The 26666-nt window shown below is 36.7% G+C and overlaps 1 long non-coding RNA gene across 1 annotated transcript; it reads right to left on the bottom strand.

Annotated features, from left to right (window-relative positions):
- Positions 1–2564: 2564 nt before the first annotated feature.
- On the bottom strand, positions 2565–23671 carry LOC136058820 (uncharacterized). Its single transcript, XR_010623164.1, has 3 exons — positions 23457–23671; positions 11855–11978; positions 2565–3916 (listed from the first exon to the last, which is right to left on the bottom strand). It is a non-coding gene; the product is annotated as an uncharacterized LOC136058820 (long non-coding RNA).
- Positions 23672–26666: the final 2995 nt, after the last annotated feature.

Raw genomic sequence — 26666 nt, 5'->3', positions numbered from 1 at the left:
GGCTCACCTCTAGTTACTGCAGCAAGGTAATATAAATTACACTGAATACCAGCAATTTAATTAGTGTAAAAATATCCTGTATTTCTAATTAAACAGAAGAATTAAGCTTCACCATATTAAAATGTTGCATACTTGCTTCTTATATTTACAGCTGAGGTTTCTGTAATAAGTGGTAACCACTTCATCAATACATATATCCCTTAATTCTGTAGATTGCTGTCAGACAACAAAGTGACAGACTTGGTTCACACTATTTGCATGGCACACAAGAAGGAAAGACTGTATACTAGTTATTGCTCATAATGAGTACCTAAAGCATCAGAATTAAGTGTACCCCATGAAAGACAATATTATTTCATTGACTGAGAAGTTTAGAGCTCTGTCTATAATGTTCTGACTTATCTTACTTCAAGCTGCCCATAAGTCTAATCTAACTCAGCATAGAAAAATCTCAAGCTGGTAAAAATACAGAGCTGCTTTTTTTTAATTTTAAAGTGATATTTGAATGCTTATATAATCCCCTTCTAATTGAAAAAATGGAATGAAGATGCAATAAATTTCACATTTTACATCACATAGTAGGCGAAATGTCCATCTTATTATATGATTTATAAGAAATTAATGGTATATCTCAAGATTTCATGTCTAAGATGGAAAGAAGCACTTGCATTGTGTTATACAGTCTCACTATGGAGGTTTCATATCTCCCTCTGAAACATCTGTTGTTGGCCACTATAGGACATCAGTCTAGATTGATTGTTGGCTTAATCCCATGTGACATTTTCTCTATTTGAATAATTCTGATGAGTTTGCTTATGTACAACTTATTACCATGAGAGGAAATTTAGAGCATATTGGCTGTGGAACCCCAACGTGAATATGTTTTTTGATGCACTTCAGGGCATTGGATTGGAAGAGTATTTCAGTCCAAAAGACTTAGTTCTCTCCTCAGGTCATTTCTCTGGAAAAGTCATCCAGGAGTCTTTTCATGCTTACTGGTCCTTTTCACTTGAATGCTTCACAAAATTATTGTCATTCATGCTTCTATTCTCCCCATTTTTGGAAAGCTGACATCATTTCATCTCTCTAACACCTCAGGGGCTTCAGTCAGAAAGAAGGACACAGACTGACCTCTATTCTTGGAGACCAGTCTCATTGAGGCACAAATAGAGGTGAAGTTGCAAGCCCTTTCAAATGACAGCATGTTAGTCTGGGCACCTGGAGGAGAGTATTCCCAACCTGAAGCAACTAACTTGTCTTCTTAGATTCAGAGCATAAGTAAATACTTTTGGAAGTAACCATTAGATGCGATCCACCCAGAGGAGCCCCTTCCTTCACACTGCACAGTTTCCTGACTACCAAAAGCTAACTTGAGATTGGAAACAGGAATCAGACTGAAACTTAGAGAACTGCTGACCCCTGAACAAAGTAAAGCCAGATGGTTTTTGCACCAATTAGCTTCGGGAAGGATATTTTTCTTTGTACTACATGTGTTTGGTTTTCCCTTGATGTATTATGAATGTGTTTTCCTAGTCCCTTTTAGATTGCTATGTAATTCTTTTGTGTACATTTCAAACATTCTGATTTCATTTTATTCTTCCTAAGATTTGTTTTATCCTAATGTCTACAAATAACTTTAAAAAGCACACCAGAAATTGATGGAAATAAACAATTAGACATGCATGCTTTTAGATGATCTTTGATTTAGAAAATGATTCTTTTGCTAGTGTTTCTACTTTAGCAGGTTCATTGTTCCCTGTTTTTCAATATGCAATCAGAAAGACATGATAAAATGATGAGGCTTACATCAGTATCATAATGGCAGCTTTCACTATCATTCATATACTTTCCCGATAGTCAGTCAAACAGTATAAATTACATTACGATTCTTGATTTCTGAATCTAAATTATTCCCTCCAAATATGATATTCAGTTTAATGTGCTGCACCCATAAAAGCACAGTGCATAATGTGACTGTTGTGTGAATTGTCATTCCACAAATGATTACTTCTTTGATCAAAATATAGCTGTGCCAACCTGTTTAAACCTGTTGTCAATAAGAGTAAATAAGCTCAAAGTGTTTGTCTTAGAGTGACAGCACAAAGCAGCTTGTAATCAAACCTGCATGTTTTGAGGACAAAGCAATGAAAGGCTAACTTATAACCTTCAGTAATATGATAAACTGTTGGTAAAAACATGCAATTAAATTCAAATCTGGCTTTTCATTACACACACACACACACACAGACTATTCAATGTAGATTTACTGGTTACTTTAACAGGACTCTTAGATATCAAGCAACCATTTTCTTTGGACACATTTTTCATATCAAATTTAAAACTAGTCCCAGAAATGCCTCATTTTAAATGACAAGAAATAGCAGAGATCAGCTAATCTTTCATCAGCTCTAAAGCTTACAACTTAGCATACGAAAGTCAGTTGTTCTTCTAGCCTAGAGGAAATTCATGTCTGGGTAACAGTTTTTACTGGTTACAGTTTTTAAATTAGGAACTTGATGTATGCTTAAAACCAAACAAACAAACAAAAAAATCACACACACAAAACACCTGGGCCAGCAGCAACAACTGCTAAACAAGATATAACAAGATGATTGCCAGTGTCCCAGAACTGAATCTATATTGTTCAAGCAGGCTATTCGAGCTGAGCAAAACCAGTTTTAAGACCTCTTTGAAACAAACGATTACCAGATTTCTGAATTTAAGCTTTGATCCATCTGTCTGAGTATATGGTTAGACAACTGCATGTGAAGGAGCTGTTTCAGAGAGCTCTGCTCTGCATGTGGAAGTAATTTTATGCATCATTCTTTTTAATAATTTATTTGCATTTTTATTTCCACCATTTTTGTATTTTGTATCAATAGTTTATTTGCTAAAATTATTAATTTTAAAGATATCAGAAAATAATTTTTGTATTCATTAAACTACCTTTTCATTCCTGACCAAGATGTTTATGATTTTTATATCATGTTGCAAAACTAATGGGACAGCATCCCTGGAAAACACAGTATTTTGCGATTATATACCATAACTGCAACTTTATTCATACAAGTATTCTCATGGCATCCAGTGTTATTAGACATGCTTAAAGACAGTGCTTCACTGCTTTGCTGAATTAAGCTCCAGATATAGTAAAATGATACATTCAGTTCAGCCTTGAACATGGAGTAGAACATAACATCACTTAGATAAGTGCTTTTGGGGAAAAAGAAAAAAAAATAGAAAAAAACTAGAAAACTGAGAAGGGAGCCATCTGCTAAGTACTTCAAAATATAGAAAAGTTACAATGTCCCTGCCCCAGAAAGGAGACTATTGGAAAACACTTGCTCACACATGCTGACAGAACAGAGCTGGATGTCAAGAACCATCAGTACAGTATTTTGTTTTAACAAGTTTTCTTTTATATTTAATGGAGGATGTTGCTTAATGAACTAGCAAAGGGAGAGAGCAGAGAAAATGAGAGAAACAGAGTAAAAAGATAAAAAGGAGGAAGAAGGCAGGTAGCATGAATTAAGGGACAGGATATGGGTGTTCAGAGGGAGCTGCTACTCAGCAAAGGATGTATAGCAGAAGAACTGTGGAAATGTGTTAGCTGCTCCTAATTCTTATATTTCTAGTTCATCTGACTGACAGCTTTTTCTTTTCAGTTCCCTGAGGTTGCAAGACTAAATAAAAGAAACAGAAATGCATAAAAACAGCATTTAGGAGACAGGTAGGTCCTTCTGCAGTTCTTCAGTTAGGGGTGCTTGTTGTTTCCACTTCCCAGTGTATAAAATGCCCAGTTTACATCTAGGACTAGTTCCTTCTTGATATTTCTTTTTCCTCACAACCGCAACTTAATAGATCAAGTATGATTTGAGAATGTGTTCTTTCTGGAATTACTGATACATTTTCCTTCCTGAAAGGAAAAATAAATAAATAAAGGATTTAACTGGAAGTGTCTAATTTAAACACAAATGCATCAACTTTTATTTTAAGAACAGTTATTGTGGGAGAAAATAATCTCCAATTAATCACCACTGTGAAAAAAAAAAAAAAAGCACCAATCTATTTTTGGCTTTGTTTTCTTAGTTCCACTTTTTCTTAAGCAGATAAAACTAAATACCATGATGAAGGGAGGAGTCTGAAATGAGCAGATACTTATTTGTTCTCTCATACTTATGTAAAGACAACAAAAGGGAAATTATTCAAATAATTGGATCTAAGAATTATTTAAACTTTGATTTTTTGATCTAATCTGCATGTTTCTGAGCTAACTATAGGATCTGTAAGAAAATTGTTTTATAGTTATTTTTCTTTTAAGTGCTGAATCAGAGATTACACTGGACTCAGTTTCCTTCACATAAAGTCATCTAGAATATTGTTCATGTACTGTATCTATTGGCAAAAATATATCTTTCTTGAATATACTACAAGGACTGCTCCAAAAGTAATGTTTCTGGACATCCATGCAGATTTTTTTGAGCATGGCACAAAAGCTCTTGTTCATCACTGGTGAAAATTCATAGCTAATAGGAGGTGTCTGTGTTGAAGAAGAGTGTTTTGCAGCTGAGAATTTGGTCTATCAAATAATGTTATTGTGCTCTTTGTATCTTGTAGGTTGTAGTTTCCATGGAAATAAATAGGAGGCATTATTTTCAGAGTGGCCTATGTAGAAAGTGAGGAAAATTGTAATCTTCTTAATCACATCTCCTGTATTCCACTACAACAAATGCAGTACTTGAGGAACTGTCTTCAAAGACACTTTCAGAGTTCTGTCATCTGTCTTCCACACCCTAATTCACGTATTTTAATAAAACATGCATTTAATGATTTTATTTTATACATATTAAGCTTGCACAGGCCCAGACATTTGTTTTAATGCCTACAGTGGCAATCCTTTACCACCTACAGATACTTCATTAAATAAAGGTACTTAATCAGTTCTGCTTTCAGTTCCAAAAAGAGAGAGTGAGTGACACACCTACCTACATTAATGAGGTGATTCTTTCAGGTCAGTGACTCCTTTCCATAAAAGTATGGTATTCTGTGGTGCTAGACGCAATACTGCTCAAGCGTGCCCAAAGAACAGATACTCACTCATCCTATTCTGGCACAGAAATACCACTCTTTTTCCTGTTAGTGATCTGTGTTCATATCTGTTCCAAATAATTTTGAACTCTAAATCGGTTCCTATGTTTATCAGCCTTTCATCATTTTAAGTTAGCTGAGCAATATTCAAGTTCTAGATATCTTTTTTTTTTCTAAAAAAATAATGAAAAAATAGCAAAATATACTGTTGCTCTAAAAGCAAGCACAGATGGATCTTAGAACAAGCCAACATATAATATCTGTTTGGAGGTCTCATTAATATAAAAGACCATTTGGAAAAAAAACAACACTGAACTTCAGTTTTACCATGAATATAGATTTTATAGCAAAGCCCTAGAATTGTGGTACACTTGCAGCTTCTGTTATAAACTCATTTGAAGAGAAATGTAATTAAAATTGGATGAGCTAAGAAGAAAATATAAAAGTGTAAAATCACCATCACCACAAAAATCGTTTGCTTGATTTTTTTTTTGTCAGCTCATTGATAGCAGATAAGAAGTCAATAATTAATGTAACTGAGGAATGTGGCTATTACTAAATAATTTCTATTTAAATGATACTAGGATACATCAGAAATTAAAACTGCTGCAAATAATACAGTATGTCAATAAAATACGAAAACATAATATATATCACAACTTTGTGGAAAGTTCATACAGATCATACAGATCATCAAAAGCAGCTCATAGATAGGAACTAACAGAGTAAACTGGACAATTGCAGACCTTAACCTTTCCTATCTTTTTTTCAAGTGCTTCGATCCAAGTTTATTCCAGTTAGATCAGAAGTTGGAATTTCTAATCTGATTTAAAAACATGATAATAAATTAAAAAATATTATAGGATTAGAAAGTACAAGTAAAGTCTAACTGTGTTTTATCAGAAATTCTTTTAGTTCTATACATTCCATTCTCATGTTACGATGCCTTATTTTCAGAAATCCTTCCAAGCAATTTAATCTAAATTGGCTTCATTTCCTCAAAGATTTCCCAGTTGGTAATATTTTCCCAAAGGAGGATTTAACTATTCAAAAATTAATTGTAAGGCTTTCTCTATAGGCATTACTGGGAGTGGAGGAGGATTTTGGTTCCATTCAGGCATCACTAAAGGCTCTGCTTTTTATCTAATGAACATAAGGTAGAGAAAAGCTCATTCTAGCATTTTTTGCTCTCTTTTCTAATTTCATGATGTCAGTATTCTTACCAGTAATACCACAGGCCAGTTCTGGACACCTGTGCTTTTGTGTCATGATCACAACCATACCCACACATTTCCTTCAGGAAATGGATCCCAAGACTTGGGATCACACTGATAATGCTTTCTCAAATGATGCTAGTTCCTTGATATGCTACATAAAACCATCTGAACTGGAAAAGACTAATGATTCTGTTTGAGCAGCAGATCTACAATTGTACTGATAAAGTCCTGCTGTCTGTGTTTGGGCACCAGAGGGTTAGCCTGGAGGGTGTCACAGCCACCAGCACAGTCGGACTGTGTATGTGTTGCAATAATTGAGGCTTGAGAGGCTCTTCTCAGTTACACACCAACCAAGTGTTCATCTGGAGTGACAGTCAGGCATCAGCCCCTGCTGTCTCTGTTTCTGCCAGCTAAAATGTCACTTCTAAATAAGGCTGCAAATGGTAAGCAATGCTTTTTCCTCCAGTCCTTCCCCTCCTCCTACAGAGGATTCCCCAGGCAGGGCAGGGGAGAACATTGCAGGTGGGAAAGGATCTCTCTCTCCAATCAGAAATATTTTCCTCCATCACTACATGGGAAAGGCAGAACTCAACAAATTGTAAAGGAACTGGAGAAACAAAACAGAAGTGGGGGTATTGGAGATGATAGAAACCTTACTGGGAATACCAAGGACAATGTCACATTGACTTCCACTGACTTAATTTTTAATGAAAATTTGCAGTGTTGGTGAGTCTCTCTAGCAAATATCTCATTATTTATCACAGACTCACAGAACCACAGGGGTTGGAAGGGATCTCAAGAGATCACTGAGTACACCTCTCCTGCTAAAGCAGGTTCCCTACATCATTTGCACAGGTAGGCGCATCCAGTCAGGTCTTGAATATCTCCAATAGAAGGAGATTCCACAGCCTTTTTAGGTAACCTGTTTTAGTGCTCCATCTCTCTTACCATAAAGAAGATCTTCTGCACGTTAGTATAGAACTTCGTATGTTCTAGTTTTAGGCCTTCTTGTCCTATCACTGCACACCACTGAGAAGAGCCTGGCCTCATCCATTTGCCTCCCACATCCCTTTAGATATTTATAAAAATTAATCAGATCCCCTCTCAGTCTTCTCTTCCCTAGGTAGAATAGTCCCAGGTTACTCAGCCTTTCCTCATATGGGAGATGCTCTAGGCCTTTTATTATCTTCATGGCCCTCTTCTGGACTCCTTCTAGGAGATTCCTGTCTTTTTTGAAGTGGGGAGCCCAGAACTGGACACAATATTATAAATGTGGTCTCACCATGGCAGAGTAGAGGGAGAGTATCACCTCCTTCAATCTGCTGGACACACTCTTTTTAATGCACCCCAGGATTCCGCTGGCCTTCTTGGCTATCAGGACACACTGCTGTTTCATGGCCAACCTATTGTTCACTAGAATCCCAAGGTCCTTCTCCGCAGATCTCCTCTCCAGCAAGTCATCCCCAAACCTGTACTGATGCATGTGGTTATTCCTCCCCAGAGTGGCACTGACTACCCTTCAGTCTTCAGGAACCTGTCAACGGTTAACGGGCAGGTTCAGCCCGGTTCCGTGATGATTGATGTGGGGGACCCACGGACCCAGGCTCCAGGAAAGGGGAAGGGGGAAAGGGAAAAGGGAAAAGGGGAGATGTGCCTGAAAACAAAACAGCAGCAACAATCTTAGGAGGAAAGCTAATTTACTAAATAAGATATCGGAATGCAAAATACAATATATACAATATAATTGGAATTGAAGCAAATAAATAAAATAAAATGAGCAAGAGAGAGTGTCCAATAAACCGAAGGCCTTACGCTAACGCTGAAGGTGAGACGGCAGTGAGCACCCACTGCTGGGTCGATCCCAAAGGGAAGAGAGAGTGTCCCGTGACCGCAGACAGTTTTTATCTTTCCCTCTGAGTGGAAACACGTAAAAATACAAAGCATCGCACAGTCCTCTGGGGAATGGAGTTCTTATTCTCTTCTGAGACAGGCATATCCATAACTATCAATGATCCACGCAGCTAGAGCATTAACTCTTTAACTCTTAATGCACTACATGATGTTATGATGTGGAATACAAATACCAAAAATCATAAAACCATGACAGTACCTCTCCCATTTGCAAGGATCATTCAAAGATGATACAGAGCAATTCAGGAATCACCTCTGCCAGTTCTCTCAGCACATGTGGGTGCATCCCATCAGGGCCCATGAATTTGTGTGCACTGAATTTGCTCTCTGATCAGATCTACCTCTACCAATGGAAAGTCTTCCTTTACCTCTCTCTCTTACATCCAGAATCTGGGATTCCTGAGGGCTATTGTTAGCATTAATGACCAAAGGAAAGAAAGCATACAGAATCTCTGCCTTCTCAGCATCTCCTGTTACCATGGCACCTGCCTCATTTAGTAGGTGACCCACATTTTCCATAGTCCTACTTTTACTGTTGACATACTTAACCTTTATTCTTATCTTTACGTCTTTTGCAAGATTTAATTTCAAGAGTACCTTAGCCCTCCTCATTACATCCCTACTGGCCCTGGTAATATTCCTGTATTCTTCCCAGGCAGTCGGGGCATTTTTCCACATTTTATGGACCTTCTTCTTTCCTTATAGTTCATAAAGGTTCCTTGCTCATCCACACAGGCTTCTTGCCAGCTTTTCCTGATTTCTTACTGTTAGGGAAGCATCAATTTTGAGCTTGAAAGAAGTGGTGTTTAAGCAACCATCAGCTCTCATGTCCCCCCTTATCTCTAGCACATGGGATACCTCCAAGTAGGTCTTTGAAGAAGTCGATCTGGGCAGCTTCTTGTAGTGGTTGGCGATGCTGCCCACGCCAGGGGGACTGAAACTTGATGAACTTTAAGGTCCTTTTCAACCCAGAGAATTCTATGATTCTATGATTCCTTGAAGTCAAAATTGGCTCTCTTGACTCCAGGATAGCAATTTTACTTATTGCTTTGCTTCTTCCACACTAGACCTTGAACTTCACCATCTCATGACTGCAGCATCCCAAGCCTCCTCCAACCATCAAATCCCTTACCAGCTCTTCTTTGTTAGTAAAATCTCATTATTGGATGCTCTTCCACCTTCACTAGAAAATTATCATCAGTGCCTTGCTGGAACCCTGTGGACTTCGTGTGCCTGGCTGCATCATTTATCCAACAAATATCAGGATGGTTGAAGTCCCCCCATAAGAACCAGTGCCATGGATTGCAAGGCTACTTCCAGCTGTTTGTAGAAGGCCTCATCCACTTCCTCCTCCTGATCAAATGGCCTGTATGCACATCCACAACAGCAACACGTATGTTAGCTCACCCCTTAATTCTTACCCAAAAGCTCTCCACTTGTTCATCATTCCCCTCCAAGTGGAGTTCAGTACCTTCTAGTTGCTCTCTCATAAAAACAGCAACTGCACCACCCCTCCTCCTCAGCCTGTCTTTCCTAAAGAGGACATAGCCACCCATTACAGCATTCCAGTCATATGAGCTGTCCTACCATGTCTGTTTGACTGCAATGAGATCATGGCCCTGTGACTACATACAGATCTCTAGTTCTTCCTGTTTATTTCCCCTGATTCCTGCATTAGTATACAGGCACTTTAGGGAAGCAGAGGATACAGGTATTTCTAGACAGATGTGGGAAGGTCTAAACCAGGCTATTGGCAATGTTATCTTCTCTGAAGAGTTCTCACAAGATCCAGCTGGATAACTGAAAGGCTTTTCTCCACAGCTTATGAAAAATGCAGCATTACCAGGCCCCTCTCTGATACAAGGAACTCCACTCCCTTCCCCCACTGAATCTAGCTTAAAGCTCTGGTAATCAATCCAGCCACCTTGCTCCCCAGAACACTTTTGCCCCATCTGCTCAGTTGCATTCTGTCTGACATCTGCATACCCAGTCTCTCAAAGGCCTGCCCAAGATCATAGTACTCCTATCCTTGATCCTGATACCATCCCCTCAGCCAGTAATTTACCTAATATATTCTCCTCCTTCCTTCCAGGACCCAACCACCAGTTGGGAGGATGGAGGGAATCATTAATTGTGCTCCTGACCACTTAACCATCTTTCCAAGGGATGCAAAGTCCCTTTTAATCTTATATAGTTTCCTCATTGCAGCCTCTCATGACCCTATCCTATTTGGTGAAACATTCTGATTTTCCACTGTTCTTTTCCAAGAAAAGTCATAAAACAAAGGAAACACATTTTATGGAGGAGGAGTGAATTGTGATGAAGAATGGGAATATCCAATGACACACAGATTCCCAATTGGTGGGAGGTGGTACACTAGGAGCCTCACTGTGTCTGCATGCAGATATCTGGGATCTTACTTTAAACTAATTCTTTTGTGCACTCTCATCTAAAGTGATTCAGGTTTGTTGTCTTAATGGATTTTTCTGTGGACACAGTTCTGACAAGTTTTGGTTTTCAGCTCCAGTACCCCCAAGAGGACGTCAGAGAGAAAAATGTCATCCTTCAGAGGACACTAAAGTGCTACTACTTTCAAGACAAAAAAATCACCTACGCTCTCATGCACACTGCAAATATGGGAAATAGAGTGCTCTCCTTTTTCTCACCTGCTCCAATGATCCTGCAGCCTGTTAAGTTTCCTGCTCAGAAGAGCAAACCCTTTGCATGGTGGAAGAGGCACCATACATTCAGGTTTGCACAGTCTGTATGCAGCTTCCCAGGGCCTGGGTACTGTCAAGATGACAATGAGCAGAAAAATAATATTCTTCAAAATGTGTTCCATGTCTTATTCCATAAATGAATAAATTATTATAATTATGTGGCTTTCCAACTGAACATGAAGCTGAGGCACTAGTAATGAATAAAGATTTCTAGATCATACTCATTTAGCCTTTGTCCATAATAAAGTGCTGGCTAGCAGGACAGTTCAAAGCGGTTCTCTGGGGACATTGTGTTACAAATGCTTTCATTACACCGTAAAAGTCTCAGTAAAAAGCAGAGAAATAAAGTAAATCTACTGTGATGTTACTGCCATCAGGATATTGTCCAAGGAAATTAGACATATTACGGTAGAAAAGCATGAAAATGGGAGAAAACCCTCACAAAATTAACAGGGCACATTTTAACCACTGTGATTAAGTTTATTGTGTCTTATTTCCTGAGTTCCAAAAAATTGTCAGCAGCCACAAAACACCTGGAGCTTAGACTACTATGTGTTAAACCCTGTTTATGTACCTGTAAAGCAGCACTGCACTGCTATTGGTCTTTTAAAAGTCTCTTCTCTAAGAAGCTCCCCAGAGTTACCATGTGTGAAAAAACTTTTACATTTGAATTTGTGTATTTACTATATGCCTGAGAATTTCTCTTTTGTAAAAGGGAATTTTTCTAAGATGTATAACTATAGGAAAACAGGGCAGGGATGATTCTTTAAATACTAAATTTATTTGCAAATCTGGACTTGAAGATGTTGATTTATATCTGTTATTTTGTATTGCTTTGTAAGATAGAGACACTACTTCAGAAAAAGAAAAGAGAGTAAGCCAGAAGCAACAAATAGAAATTTAATTCATTCCACTCACCTGAAGCAGCCAGACTGTATCTTGCAGTTAATCAGTTAGCCTCTGTTTCTTTGAGAATGCAATTAATTAAAAAAATACTAGCTTCTATTAAAATAGACATAAAATCAGCTGTCATTCATGGTATCTGCAAAGCATTATTTTGAATCGGTATCCTCTGTTAATTAAAACAAACATCTATTAAATATGCTAATAAATTAAGCACTTGACTAATGTGTAAGTTGTTCCAAAAGTAATGCCTCCAGTTTATTTCCATGGAAACTACAATAGGTACAAAATGCATAATTTTGAGCAAATTCTCAGCTACAAAATACTATTATTCAACAAAGTCACCACTATTAGCTATGCATTTTAGCCAGCAATGATCAAGAGCCTGTTTGCCGCGCTTGTAAACTTCTGCATGGATTTCCAGAACGTGACTTGTCTTTCACATCATTGTCACCACTGCTGACGTGCACCACTGTATGGGAACAGTTGAATCATAGCCTGAACCACTGATTGATCACCTGAGGTGAGCACTGAGTCAGCTGCAGGAGCACAGGTGAAGACAGTTCACCTGTATGACCTGAAGGGGTGGAGTCTGGCTCCGTCTCTCCTAGACCCTGTTTAAGGGCTGACCCCATTGGGGAAGGATCTCTTGTTGGAGATCCCTCTCTTGTGGAGTTCTGTCAGCAAACCTCAATTTTTGGAGGCAGGTGAGCACTTCCTGTATTATTGAGCGTTTCTTTACCATCTGTAAATATACAATCTATCCTGACTAATCACACCATTTGGTACTATTTATTCAGGTCATCACCCTGCATCCACCCACCATCTCATTATGCTCACATCCAGTGTTTGATCTCTCTAAACGTTCAGCAAGCAACAGTGAATGTCAATATGAGTACCATTTTTTCCGGAGGAATTCAGTGATACATTTTTGTTTCATCCACGTTTCTGTGTCAGATGATATTCTGTAAGACTACCCCTCTGCTGCCATCTGTCACACAGCGACAAAACGTAATGGAATATTGGTGGAAAGGTTCAACCTCTACTGCCATATCACCAACATCCACCTCCGACATTGTGGGCCAACATAATAACATAGGAGAGATTACTTTCTCAGCAGTTCTCATAATTTATTAACATATCAAGTTAGACTTTAAAACACTTAGAGATTCCCCCCCTCAGTTGCATTGAAAACAAACAGTAACAGCTTTCCAGATTATGCTGAAGATAAATTTTTGCAAAGGATAACATTGCAGTATTGTCAGATTTCCTAATTTCACTGCAGCACCAAAGCATTGGTCCTATGAAATAAAGTTAGTTTATTTTCTTACAGCAGGCATTTATATGCATGGTATTGCTCTCAAATTGACTTTGGAGATAACCTAAAAACAATTTTGCTTTTTACCAGACATAGTGGCAATATAATATTATATATATATATATAGGATTTTAGGTTCTCAGCAGAGAAATTATGATTCACTAATTAAGCTCTGGTAAGATCAGTCAGTATGGCAGTTGTAGTGTTCTCAGTGTTTGGTTGTTTCCTATTGTTCATATATGTCATCCAGATGAGTTTAAAACTCCTAATGCATTCCCAGGCCAAAAACGCAGTTTGCTCAAGTGAAAGCCACAAGGAGATGAATAAATTGCGGTTATGACCATAAGCTTTCAGCTGCCTTCACACAGAACTCTGAATGCAAAATAGGATTAGTACTACTAGGAGGTGAGCCACTATTTCTTGCTCTCATATTTAGTACTTGTTCCATTGGACAAGACCTTCTCAAGTAGTTTTTCACACGAACAACATATTTGCTTAACAGTATACAACTATTGGAAGATATGGTATGTGATATTAAATTCTGTACTCATTCACCTTCCATAATGTGACAGAAAGCAAGCAGTTGATTTACAGTTTACAGTATTGCATATTATTTTTTTTTAATTAACATTTTCACAATGCGTTTCAACAGTTATTTACTGTATGTGGCTTGTGAGATGCTTGATTAGCTGTCTTTTCTGATCATGAATTTACCACTATAGCCCATACTTGAACGCATCAAAACCAAGTTAGCTTCATGACATATTGAATACAGTTTTGTTTATGAAAAATTAGGATATACATGATCCTTCAGCCTTTTTCTCCAAGATGATGTCCTTTAATTGGAGCTGTTACAGAATGTGGCCTTTTTTTTAAGCTTTAGGGAAGTGAAGAACATATGGACAACTTTCACACTTACGTTAGCTGTAACACTTGTTCATTGCTATATACTTGATATTCTGAATGCGGCATTTCTTAGTATTCATTTTAAGCAATGGGGAATAACTGTTAGACTACTTTAAAAGTTAATGGCTTTTAAACTGTACTGAACATATTTTGATCTTGCTTACACTTGTAACTAAACCACTCTGTGCCAGTTTCACTCACCTGTTTCCAAGCCCACAAATTCAGTAATTGATCATTTTGCCAGCAAAGGTTTAAGGAATCATAAGTTACACAACATGAAAAGATTTGACAGCTATTAATAGAGAAATTAGTCTCTTAGTGCAGGATATAACATGAATAGATAGGTAGAAACTGTACAAATCCTCAGGATTTTTAGTGTTTACCACAGATCGTAAATTTCACTTTTTTTTCCAACAAGGAGGTGCAAATAATTAGCTTGCATTTGTAATTTGTATGGTGAATATTATGAGTACCAGTATTATAGTCTGCTCTTTTCAAAATCAATCACTAGTGAAGGAAGATTGATCGGCTCTTCATGTGACAAAAACTGTCACAGGACCCTCAACTTGATGCAGATACACCAACTGCTTCAACTTTTGTTATAATTGGAGGCAATTAACTGAAAGAGCCTTGAAGTTTTGTTTTTTCTTAGAGTTAAGCCTGAAGTGGTGTTCTGAAGTATCTGAATACAAGCTTAACCCAAATGTGAAGTCCTTTGCACCTAAACTGAAACCAGAATTACATTTAAAATGCATTGATCATGGTATATCTTTTCTTATCTTTTGGTTTTAAAATAACTTACTGAAAGTGAATCCTCTGGCCTTAGTGTTTCTTAAAATATTTATGTCAGATTTATCTTCTCTTTGATGCATACCCACCACATTAACCTTTTCTCTGGGGATATAGGTCTACATTTTAGACAATTTCAACATAATAAATATAGTCATATTTGCTCAATAGTTAACGTGCTTAGCAAAAACATGCTTCATCTGATATTTTCTTATTTGTAGTCTACAAAGATTATTATTGCTATTTGTTCATGTTCCTAATTAAGAAACCTGAAATTAGGAGCAATGCTCTTCCTTACATATAATTAAAATGGTATTTCATGAATTTCCTTATATTGCTTGATGACAATTAACTTGGCTCAATTTGCTTGCAAAAGAGACTGGGCCAATTTAATTAGCCTGATTTCACTCTCTGATTCCATATCTAAGCACTACAGAGCCAATGTTTAGCTCCATAGAGTGGCCATAATGAATAAGTATAAATTTGAGTAGTAATTACTAAAGTAATGAGGAAGGACAAAACAACAGTCCACGTCATTATGTCAGTTTTTAAGCAGACCTTATTTTATGAGGTCCACAGTCTTATTGTAGTGCACTGTTAGTTCCTCCTAGTATTCTGGAGGGGGTGGGTGGTGTGCAAAGGGGCACAACTGTCTTAACTCATAATCATAATTCATTAAACTAAATAAAGATATCAAAAATGATCCAAAAACACTGGTAAGATGCTTAAATCCATGGGTAAAATAAAATCATCAAAACAAACTTTTTAAGCATTACAAACTATATCAGGAGATGGGAAAATAAATAAATAAATAAAATCCCTAAATTGGAATACTTTCTTTGTTTGTTTTTATTTAGTTTGTTTCATCTTCTAATGTTTTATAAATATTTTATTCTGATTATTGTGACATACATCAACATTATTATTAATAACACTTATATGAAAAAATTGATGAAGATAGTTGGAGAACTTCTAAGAGACAGTTAACAGTAGACCTGACAAGCTTTCTTTGCAGAGAGATCCTACTTAGTATGTTTGTACTGAAGGTGATACTAAGCAGTTGATTTCTAATTTGTTGTCTGAGATATGTATAAAAAGCTTTCTGTGACACACTGTATCTTTGAATTTACATACAAAGGGAAAATAGGCAGTGCGAATCCTAGAATGGAATTGATGAGAGGTACTTACAAGGGTAGATTAATTTTAGAAAATGGAGCAAGTTTCTACAGCTTTATCCTGATTAGATCACAAAGCTGTTTGATATTGGTATAGCCCAGCAATGCATTACCCAACCCAAAATACACTGCTACTTATGCAATTGAGGGCACAGTGAAAGTAGGAGTCCTCCCAAAAGCTACTGATCTTCCCAGTGGCATAGGAGAACATAGACACAAGACTATGGATTACTGGTAGTTCAGTAAAACAATAAGCTGTATTTCATTTAGAGAGAATTTCTTCTAGGCACAAGACAATGCAATTTATATACACTTCTCTTTATTTATAGCATGAATTAAATTTGAGATGTGGCACTCAATCTTCTTTTCTGCCTTCAGAAGAAAAGTAACATTATGTGATTTTTCATCTTTTGATCAAATTCATCTTCATGAAGCTTTTTTTCTAAATATTTACTTTACAAGACTATGCAGATAGCTGCCAGGAAGCCATAGAGATGTGAACTCAGGTCCCTTTAAGCTGCCAATCAGGAACAACATCAAAATTCAGAAATAAAGTTCATATACTGTGTTGCAGTTATAAATGATAGAAATGATAGATAGAAATTATATTAAATTGACATTGGTTGGTGGTTAAAACTGAGCCTAACATGGACTTGGAATTTATAAGATGAAGAACATGAAATGGAATTAGAAAAGTATAATTATTTTCTTCCTGTATACTTCATGGTTAATAGTGAATAAACGCAATACCATGAAATGTGCACATAAATAATGTAGATGAAGTAAAACATCCTTTTCTGTCAGGGCAAGTGGGTGAGCTAGTGAAGGGTACCATCCTTCAAAAATCACCAAAGCTGAAATGAAATGAAAAAACAGCATTGTTTCCGGATTGCATGAACTCAGTGGCAATCTAGGCAAGATGATGTAGGGAATCTTGGGACTTAAAAATGCTAAGTCAATTTACTTATATTTCAGATAACACAGTTTTGAGTCATTAGGCAATTCAGATTAAGAAAAGCTCACTTTCCCCTGGTAGTTTACATTTTATAATTGAAGCTGTAAAAAAAGAGGAAAGAAGACTATCCAACATAACATTTATGAATATGCTTTTATAGATTCATACTAAAATGCATTAATTTGGAAAAGTCTGTAAATGATACATGTCATCTCAGCTGGTAAAACACATGTTGGGGTTCCAGAGGGCTATCAGCCAAGATGTGTGTATTTATTGTATGCAAGCACGGTAGTCACTCGCTGCTGGTGTTTTGCATCTTATGTCTCCTAGACTGGTCTATTTGTAGACATATTGAGACTATAAGTTTTAGTGCATATACTTCAATAATTAAACAACAAGCCTAAAATATTTGTCAGCAATAGCTGCCACAGTTTTAACTATTCCAACAATTTTTCAGTTTGATTACTTATTCAAACATCTGGGTTAGGTTTTGCAATTCTTATGTAAAGAAAATCTTTAACAACATATATATATATATGTTTATTTTTTTGTCTATGCCATCTGGTTATTTTAGCCAATAATATCATAGTTCTAGAGCTTACTAAATTGTGTGGAGTTTGATTTCATTAGTTTAAAAATATATTAGAAATAAATATTATTTTCCTTAGTACTGCTCTCTCTATTTGACAAGCATTTTGTGTAATTCGGGCTTAATTTACATTTCTGCAACAGCATGAGAAAGAAAATGTTCATCTGAATTAACATGCATCAAAAGTCATAAATAGTTTACTGGCTAGAGAGCAATTGCTGTTATGGCTGGGTCACGTGGTCAAGTTACACAGGTAGCTAGAAAATGAAATCAAAGATCCTCAATATATTCATACTCTTAAAAGTGAATGACTCACCCCTGTCTATGTCAGTGTTTTTGATTATCATAAACTTTGTTGTTTTTTTTCTATACCTGATTCGCACAAAAGAGAATACTCTTGATGTATATCAAATCAACTTGGATTATCAATAGCTTTAGTGCTTTCTAGATAGTCTATCCACTATGATCTTCTATAAATACAAATATGTTTTAATTTGCAGTATCCTTGATTAATAGAAAGATATTCCTTGTTTTTTACCAAGTAAAACATGCAATCATTTTTTCTAATCATCAGATGTGAAAAATTTAGTTGAAATTATTAAATTATTAGATCATATTGCATGTGTCTTTCCTCATGTCAAACTTGCATACACAAAGTATAAATTGTGCATTATTATTGTGCGTATATATTGTACATTAATAGGAGTGTGGCCAGCAGGTCAAGGGAGGTGATCCTCCCCCTCTACTCTGCCCTGGTGAGGCTTAACCTGGAGTATTGTGTTCAGTTCTGGGCTCCCTGGTACAAAAAAACCAGGGATCTCCTTGAAAGAGTCCAGCTGAGGGCTACAAATATGATAAGGGGCATGGAACGCCTCCCTTATGAGGAGAGGCTGAGAGACCTGGGTCTGTTCAGCATTGAAAAAAAAAAAGACTCAGAGGGGATCTGATCCACATCTGTAAATATCTAAGGAGTGAGAGGCAAAGGGACACAGATACCCCAGGCCCCCAGTCATCTTTGTGGCCCTCTTCTGGACTTTCTCTAGAAGTTCACAGTTTTCAACTGAGAAGCCCAGAACTGGATAGATGCAGCCTCATTGAGTCAGAGCAGAAGGGAAGAATCACCTCCCCCAGCCTACTGCACACGCTCTATTTAATCCCAGGATACCAGTGGCCTTCTTACCAACAAGGGCACGCTGCTGACTCATGGCCAATCTGTTGTCCACCAGAACATCTGGGTCCTTCTCTGCTGAGCTCCTATTCAGCAGGTCAGCCCCTAACCTGTACTGATGCATAAGGTTATTTCTCCCCGGACTCTACACCTGCTCTTCTTGAACCTCATCAAGTACTTCTTTGTCCAGCTCTCCAATCTGTCCAGGTCTGGCTGAATAACAATATAACATCATAACAACATAATCTTCTGATGTGTCAGCCCCTCCTCCCAGCTTTATATCATCAGCAAACTTGCTGAGAGTGCACTCTGTCCATTTATCCAAGACCAGATCCAGTACCACCCCCTGGGGAGCACCACTAACTACAGGCTTCCCACTAGATTCTGTGCTGCTTTTCACAGCCCTCCAAGCTCTGCAAGTTCTCAATCCACCTCACTGTCCACTTGTGTATCCCTCACTTCCAAAGCTTACCTATGAGAATGTTGCGGGAAAACATGTCAAAAGTCTTACTGAAATCAAGACTGATACCATTCGCTGCTCTCACATCTACCCAGACAGTCTATGTTTGACTTGATTAATTGTTGTTTACATAGAGAAGGCATGAAAAATCTTAAGCAAAGACAAAAGAGTTTAAAAAGTGTAAAGAAGCAAAACATATATTGTCTTTACAAACAAAGCCAACATTGTACTAGTTTACAAACCAAAAGATTAGTAGAATTATTTTATAAAGAGCATAGAAATAACAGACCCCAACAGCAATCAAAATAATCTGCTTATCCACGAAAAACTGAAATAATTATTTGCCATTGCTATTTTTTTTCAGCATGGAACTGTCTGAAGAAATATATATACAGACCATAAATTAGATTTAAATGGAAATTTTTTGGTAGGGAACTACAGGGATGATTGCTGTGAACAAATGATTGGGGATGCCCTCTGGACACAGCCACTTCCAGCTGTCTTCAAAACAGACCTGCCAATGGCCAAAGGTGAAAATATCAACCAAGCTGGTGGAACTTCTGTAATAACTTGTTTAAGAAAGATGAAAAAAAAAATTGCTCCACAGCAGCTGTGAGAGAAAGAAAAATGTGAGAGAAACAACTCTGCAGACACTAAAGTCAGACAATGAGGGGGAGGAGTTGCTCCATGTTTCTAAATACCAAAAACTTGTCTATTATTTTACAGAGTTACATAGATTTCTTGCAGCGAGATTCATTCCTGGTTGTGGACAAGAATAAAACAAAGTGTGAATGATTTAATAATTGGGTACTTTTTTGCTTCTCTGTAATGTTATTCATTTTTCAAGAATGCGGATTGCTTTTTATATCAAAGATTGTCCAGAACTGTTATAATAACATTTAGTTAACATTCCACAACACAAAGGAATGTATGGTGTGATTTCAAAATACAGTACGTTAATGGTCTGCTCCTGTGTTCCCTCTCTAAACAAAACTCCCACTGACATCAAGGGGAAATGAGTGCGAAAGGGCATTGGGCCTCGGAATGTGTTTAATTATTAGATGTGTGCTACAGTTGAATTCATTTAAAAGTAATTTTAGTGCTTAGGGAAGTAATAAATTTAATTACAAGAAAGCATAACTTACTGATATATTTAAAACTCTACCATTATGAATACTGAAACCATTCCATATTTATTCCAATGTTTATTTATTATTACGCAATTAAAAGAGGTCAGATATTGTCACATAGCTTTTGACGAACTTCAACAAATCAATATCAAAAAAAGATTTTTGTTTACCTAGAAATTTGTCAAGTTGGATCCCCTGCAAAATATCAGATTTACGTGAATGACAGTAGTTTCCTGGTAAATAACTGAATGCATTAAAGTTACCAGAGGAAGTGTTTCATTAAGAAAATTACTTCTTGTGTTAGGTTTTAAAATACACTAATATTATGAAATTATAACAAAATTGACATGGTCTATTTAATTAATCTCTACATGTTTTTCATATCAGGGCACTATGAGTTCTCTGAATGTTCATTTGGAACTGATTTGAAATATCACATTAATTTTCCTTTGAGGATGGAAATTGCACATTTGAGACAAAAAACTTTTCAGTGTTTTCTAGTGTATTTTCTGAAGAAGCATTGAAAACATGACTTGTCAGATTACATTCAGTTAACCAATATTGAGTCACTGAGCTGGAAACAATGTTCTTGTGGTGTTTATACTTGACTTTTTCTTCATGATTGCACCCACGAACAATAGTTTTAGTGATGTGGATTTTATAGCATGAAAAGACCTCCAGTCAGAGAGAACATAAACCAAGTGAAAGGCACTGTATGCTATGACTAGAACAACTACATTTTGGAAGAGTGAAGCACCATTTCATCATCTGGTGCTACAGGGATCACCATCCTTCTCCAGCAATTATCCCTTCAAGAAAGTGACCATGCGGTGCTGAACTGTAACCTGACTTCTGTATTTAGAACTCAGTCTATTAAATGCCATGAAAAGCTCATGTCTAAAGAGAAATGAACTGGAAATAACCTGAGGCAACAAAGAGCTTCTTAACAGCATACTACTGAGAAGGTCATATATTTCAACATTTAGAGACTGATTGGGACTGTGATGCTGATTGGGAAAGCATAGTTATTCTGATTGCTGTGGAGATAAAAGACCAAAAATTACTCACATGATTTCTCTCAATTTCCAGCTGTCCAAGTTCTAGAAAGCAAATAGGTTTGGGGGGTGTATTTAACTTATTTCAAAATGCCATTAAAATATTTTTTGCAGTAGAAAAAAGCACTGTTTTATTTTGTTGGAAAATATTTTCCTTCTATCCTGTCTCACACTTGGAATCTTGTTTGTTATTCAAGCAACAAAATATCAGAGTAAACAGCTAAATTTTTAAAACCTTTTGCATTTAGAGTTGTAAATTAAGACATCTCCAAGCTTCATTATCCTTTCTTGAGGACTACATTTAAGGAAACCATTAAATTCTGACCTGTAAGTATATCATTTCTGTGATTAGCAGAGTGATAAGGGGTGCAAGTTTCAGCCATACTGTAATATAATATTGTAACTGTAATATATATTCTAATAGCCTGACTGCAGCCTGCTTGCAGCCTGGTGCAGAAGACTTATTTGAACTCTTCTACTGGAACTTTTTGTAGCAAAGTGTGGCACTGCCAGCCGGCTGAGGGAAGTCATTGTCCCTCTCTACACTGTTCTGGTGTGCCTTCACCTCGAGTTCTGCATGCAGGTTTGGGTAGTACTCAAAGGGCATAAAACTATTAGAGTGTCCGAAGGAGGGCAGCACAAAAGGTGAAGGATCTGAAGGGCAAGGCGTATCAGAAGCAGCCGAGGTCCCTGGGTGTGCTGAGCACAGAGCAGAGGAGCTGAGGGGAGGCCTGTTGGCGGCTGCAGTTCTCCCAGGGAGCGGAGGGGCAGCGCTGAGCTCTGCTCTGTGTGACAGCGACAGGGCCCGAGGGAACGGCATGGAGCTGTGTCAGGGGAGGGGCGGCTGGGGGTTAGGGACAGTGCTGCTCCACGGGGCGGTGGGCACTGGAATAGCATTCTCAGGGCAGTGCTCATGGCACAGAGCTAGCTTGGCAGAATTCAAGAAGCATCTGGACAATCTTCACAGACATATATCTGATTTTTGGGTGGCTCTGTGTGGAGCCAGCAGTTGGACTCATTGGGTTCCTTCCAACTTGGGATATTCTATAATTCTATGGTGGAATTTTAGTATTGTATATTTTATTCTCACCACTAAAGCTGTGACAGAACCACAGCATACTAAGAACTACCAATCATGATATTACATTTGCAGTATTCATTTATGTTTTGGGCTGCCTAAAGATACTTCATATTGCCCGTACACCTGTCCAAGTTCCTTAATTGCCTGATTACAAGACAAATATTAACATCACTGTGAGTCTTTTAGCTATACATGCCCAAACATGACAAAGTAAATGTTAGGAAAATCTAAAATTATTAGAGCTTGATCATCATGATATTTCCGGAAAAGAAAAATCTCTTACAATCAGCCTACTTAAGTAATGAATTTATGCTCTGCACATTAAATAAAGGTGCCAGTAAATAATGACATCAACTTTCAGATGAGTCAGGATTCAGAGCAGTACTGTCATGCCCCGTTGTTCTTTCTGCATGCTATGACTTTATCTCAACATGCCATAAAGTAAACAGACTGACACTTCCAGGACACAGTCAAGAAAGAGAGCACAGCAGTCCCAAAATTACTTTATTTTTTTCCTACTGCTTGTCAGTGTTGTATTTAGAATATTTTCCCTGCATTCCATGCATTCCATAATTTACAGTAATCTAATTATCAGGATACACCTTAGAAAATTAAGTTCTATAGAAGCCAGAGAAAATTCAGTCATTTTTCTGTGTCCCACTCTTAATCATTCCCATAATAACATCCCATGCCCTACTGTGTCCTGACTCAGAAAGAGACATGGTTGTCAGTGGCTGAGCAACTACAGACAGAATACAGTTTTGTCTTCCTTCAGCAGAGACTCTCATTTGCTTCTCCTCTCTTGAAGATAACAGACTATTGTGCCTGAAGGTTAAGTAGTGTCAATAATTTAAGACATCTGTATTTCATTCTAAAGTTTCAACAAGAAAACACATTTAAAAGAAAAAGAGACATAGACTGAGTTAATTAATTAAAAATCAGATATGAAAAAAAGATTGAAAGTTATGCAAAAAATGTCTTCAATTCGTACCTATCTGCCTCTCCAGAGGCAGAAGCAGTTGAATATCCAGATGACAACAGAAGCAGAGAGGGCAAAGGAATTTAGCAAATAGGTCCAGAAAATACAGTCAGCAATTCCCACAGCTTCAGATGATTTTATGAGGTTATAAATATGAGCTAAATTTAGGGTGGTGGTATTCTCAGTTCAACTCTCACTTGCAGTGAATTATCTTGGAGCCATTTCTTCTGTGGGTGCGGTTTGGTTAATCCAATTCTTGGCTTCTATATATATGCTTAATGAACAGTTGCATAATGGGTCCAAACTGCACAGTTGATAATATATTTGTTCTACATTAAAAAAAAAAAAAAGAGTTAGCAGTTTGTTGGGAATTTTTGTTAGCAAATTGCTGCTTTAATTGATTACTTCCTAAAACAAACTCCCTTTGCCCAGCACTGACAATTTGCAGAAAACATAAATGAATAATGTCGTGTAAATGAACAGCAAGCACTCATTGACCCATAAATGCAGAAAGGAATTCAGACAAGTATTGCAAGTAAATCCAGATGAGCTCAGCATTTTTCTTTTCTTTCTTACACTAAGATAAGAATCCCTTAACATGTTACTCACTCATATATGTTTTAAACAATAGTTCTAGTCTTTGTGTTTGAAGTGATGAGGATCCTTTTCCTTTTTTGCCATTCCTTACTAAGACATATGAAAAAATGAATGTCTATATTTAATATTTTTCTTGTTATGAAGTTTTAAAAATTATAATTAATAAAAATTGTTACTAATAAGCCATATGGCAGCTAGACAGTCAGAATTCAGACTTCCTACTTAGGCTCAGAACTCGATAAGCATAATGATGAGTGACTAGGGTCCTCTTCTATAACTAAGTAATAGTTTTGGAAAGGGAAATTCTAAAGAATGGGGGACAGAGATGTATACATGTACATGTACATATCCATCATAGACATAGTCATGGACACATGAACAGCCAAATATATAGTCATTATATCCATTAAATGCAGTTACGTAGAATGATATGTTAATGATATGAAAATATCGCAGTGTATTTCACAAAGGTGTTGTACTGAAAGGCAGGAGATGTCACCAGTGGGGGCCAGAACAGTTGCACATGAAAGTAAATATGTGTGGCAATGTGCTTTCTTAAACCATTGTTTTTTGTTAAACACAAATTGTAGATGGTGCTTGCACAAATAGTGTGGTTAAGAATCTTATTTATATGTTATATTGAAAATACGATTTCATAAATGTAATGAAATGGTTCTAAATTCTCACCTACCTTTTCTCTTGTAGATTGTATAAATAAATGCTGTATGGTCAAGTTTTCCTTTTTTTTCCTTTTTGTTTTTGTTTTTGTTTGAGTTTTACTCACAGAGAAGAAATAAGAATTAGTTTCATTTCTGTCAACTGTACCATCTGATATTAAAAGTCCCATAAATACACAAAACTAGAAGAATTTTAACATCTAATCCATCCCTTGAAATTTGCATGAATTAAACAGATCCAGATGTTCTTAAACTGTGAATTTCCTTTGCATTATGAATTAGTTTTGACATCCAAAGCTTATAATTCATAATGAAGAGTGAGAAACTGGAGCAGAAATTGTCAACATATGTATATTTTTTAAAAGCACTTAAAGAGGAAGAGAAAAAAAGTGGGGGAAAAAAGAGAAAAAAAAACCTATGATAAAATGGAAGTTTATCTTTTACTTCTCTTTTCAGTGTCAGGTAATTTTATAGGTAGTTCCACATCATTGAAATATACCAGTGGAACTGTATAGAGGATGTACTCTGGAAGCCATGGTATGTTAAACTTGCTTTAAAAGTGCATACAGTATTCAGTTCCTCAGGTGACTTTTAAAGGCTTACAGTGTCCAGATTTCATTAGAGCTTAGATATAAGAAAAGCACCATTTCTTTTGAGACTCTTTGAGGGTCTTTTTCCCTTGACTTCCCTTGACTCTTTAATTCTTTTTCTTGAAAGAAAAAAAAAAAAAAAAGGTTACGGAATGTGAAATTAAGGAGTATGCAAAGCATGATCCGGGATTTTCTAAACAAGTTTTGATGGCTAATCTTCATCTGAACTATGCCTCAATACTCATTTTCTCTGGGTTTGGCACTAAGGTACAAAGGTGAGGAAAAACTGAAAAACAGAAAAGAGCAGATTAATGAGGAGTTGCCTCATTTTTAGTTAATTACCACCGTGTCATCTTGGAAGTTAGGTGACTCCCGTGGATTAATGCTGGTGTCAGCAGTAACAATATAGCATAATCAATACATGGAAAGTTTTGTTGCAGTTCTGAGTGACTACCAAGGGAACAAGGTACAGAAGCAAAAATTAATTTAATATTTGGATACCATATTTTGAATTAATATTCTACCCACACAGACATTTAATGTATTGATGATGTGTGGAAATAAAGGCAGAAAAATTAATACTATTAATATTTAAAATTAATATTGCCTCCACCAACTTTGATAATACTATTGACAGCTGACAATTTAATTAAGATAGGATACAACTTTACTTATAGTAGTGGGGGTTATATCATTGAATATTACTTATTGAATGTATCTAAATAACTACTCACAATTGATTTGATATTTCTCACTATATTTTATTACATTAATTGAATGCAGGCTTTCAAGTCCTAGACGTGCAGGCTGACACACTTACTTACCAATTATTTACATAGGCAGTTCAACCTTGCTAAATTTATAACTCAAGATAAACTTACAATATTAGTTCTTCTAACTGCCTTGTGGATTAGTTTTTATTTTTGTCGTTTAGCAGATGTTTTGCTCAACATTTGTCTTATTTTACATAATGCTAGGAGATACTTTCTTAGCAGAGGATTAAGGAAAGTTGTTGGAGGGTTCTTGCAATTTCTTTTCTGTTTTTTCTATTTTTTTTCTTTCTTTTAATGTACGTTTAGTTTTATTGTTAGCCACTTTCTCCTAACAAAATTACTTGTAGGGTCTTTTCATGTAATTACGTAATTGTCACCTGCCTTCTCCTTTAATTCGCAATGCATTTTGGGTTGCTGCATTCCAGCTGTGAACCTGCAACAATTTCAAGGTGACAGTGATGAAAGATCACACTTCATCAAAATCCTTTTATGCTTCCTAGTGAGTGGGATTTTCTCCACAATGATTATTTTAACTTGGAATATCAAAAAGTAATATATGAGGTTGTGTTGACTGACAGACTGACA

Source organism: Cyrtonyx montezumae, unplaced genomic scaffold (genome assembly GCF_038088225.1).
Source record: "Cyrtonyx montezumae isolate F1298 unplaced genomic scaffold, pur_monq_1.0 scaffold_8, whole genome shotgun sequence".
Classification (NCBI taxonomy): Eukaryota; Metazoa; Chordata; class Aves; order Galliformes; family Odontophoridae; genus Cyrtonyx; species Cyrtonyx montezumae.
This window is presented reverse-complemented; position numbering and strand designations above follow the sequence as displayed.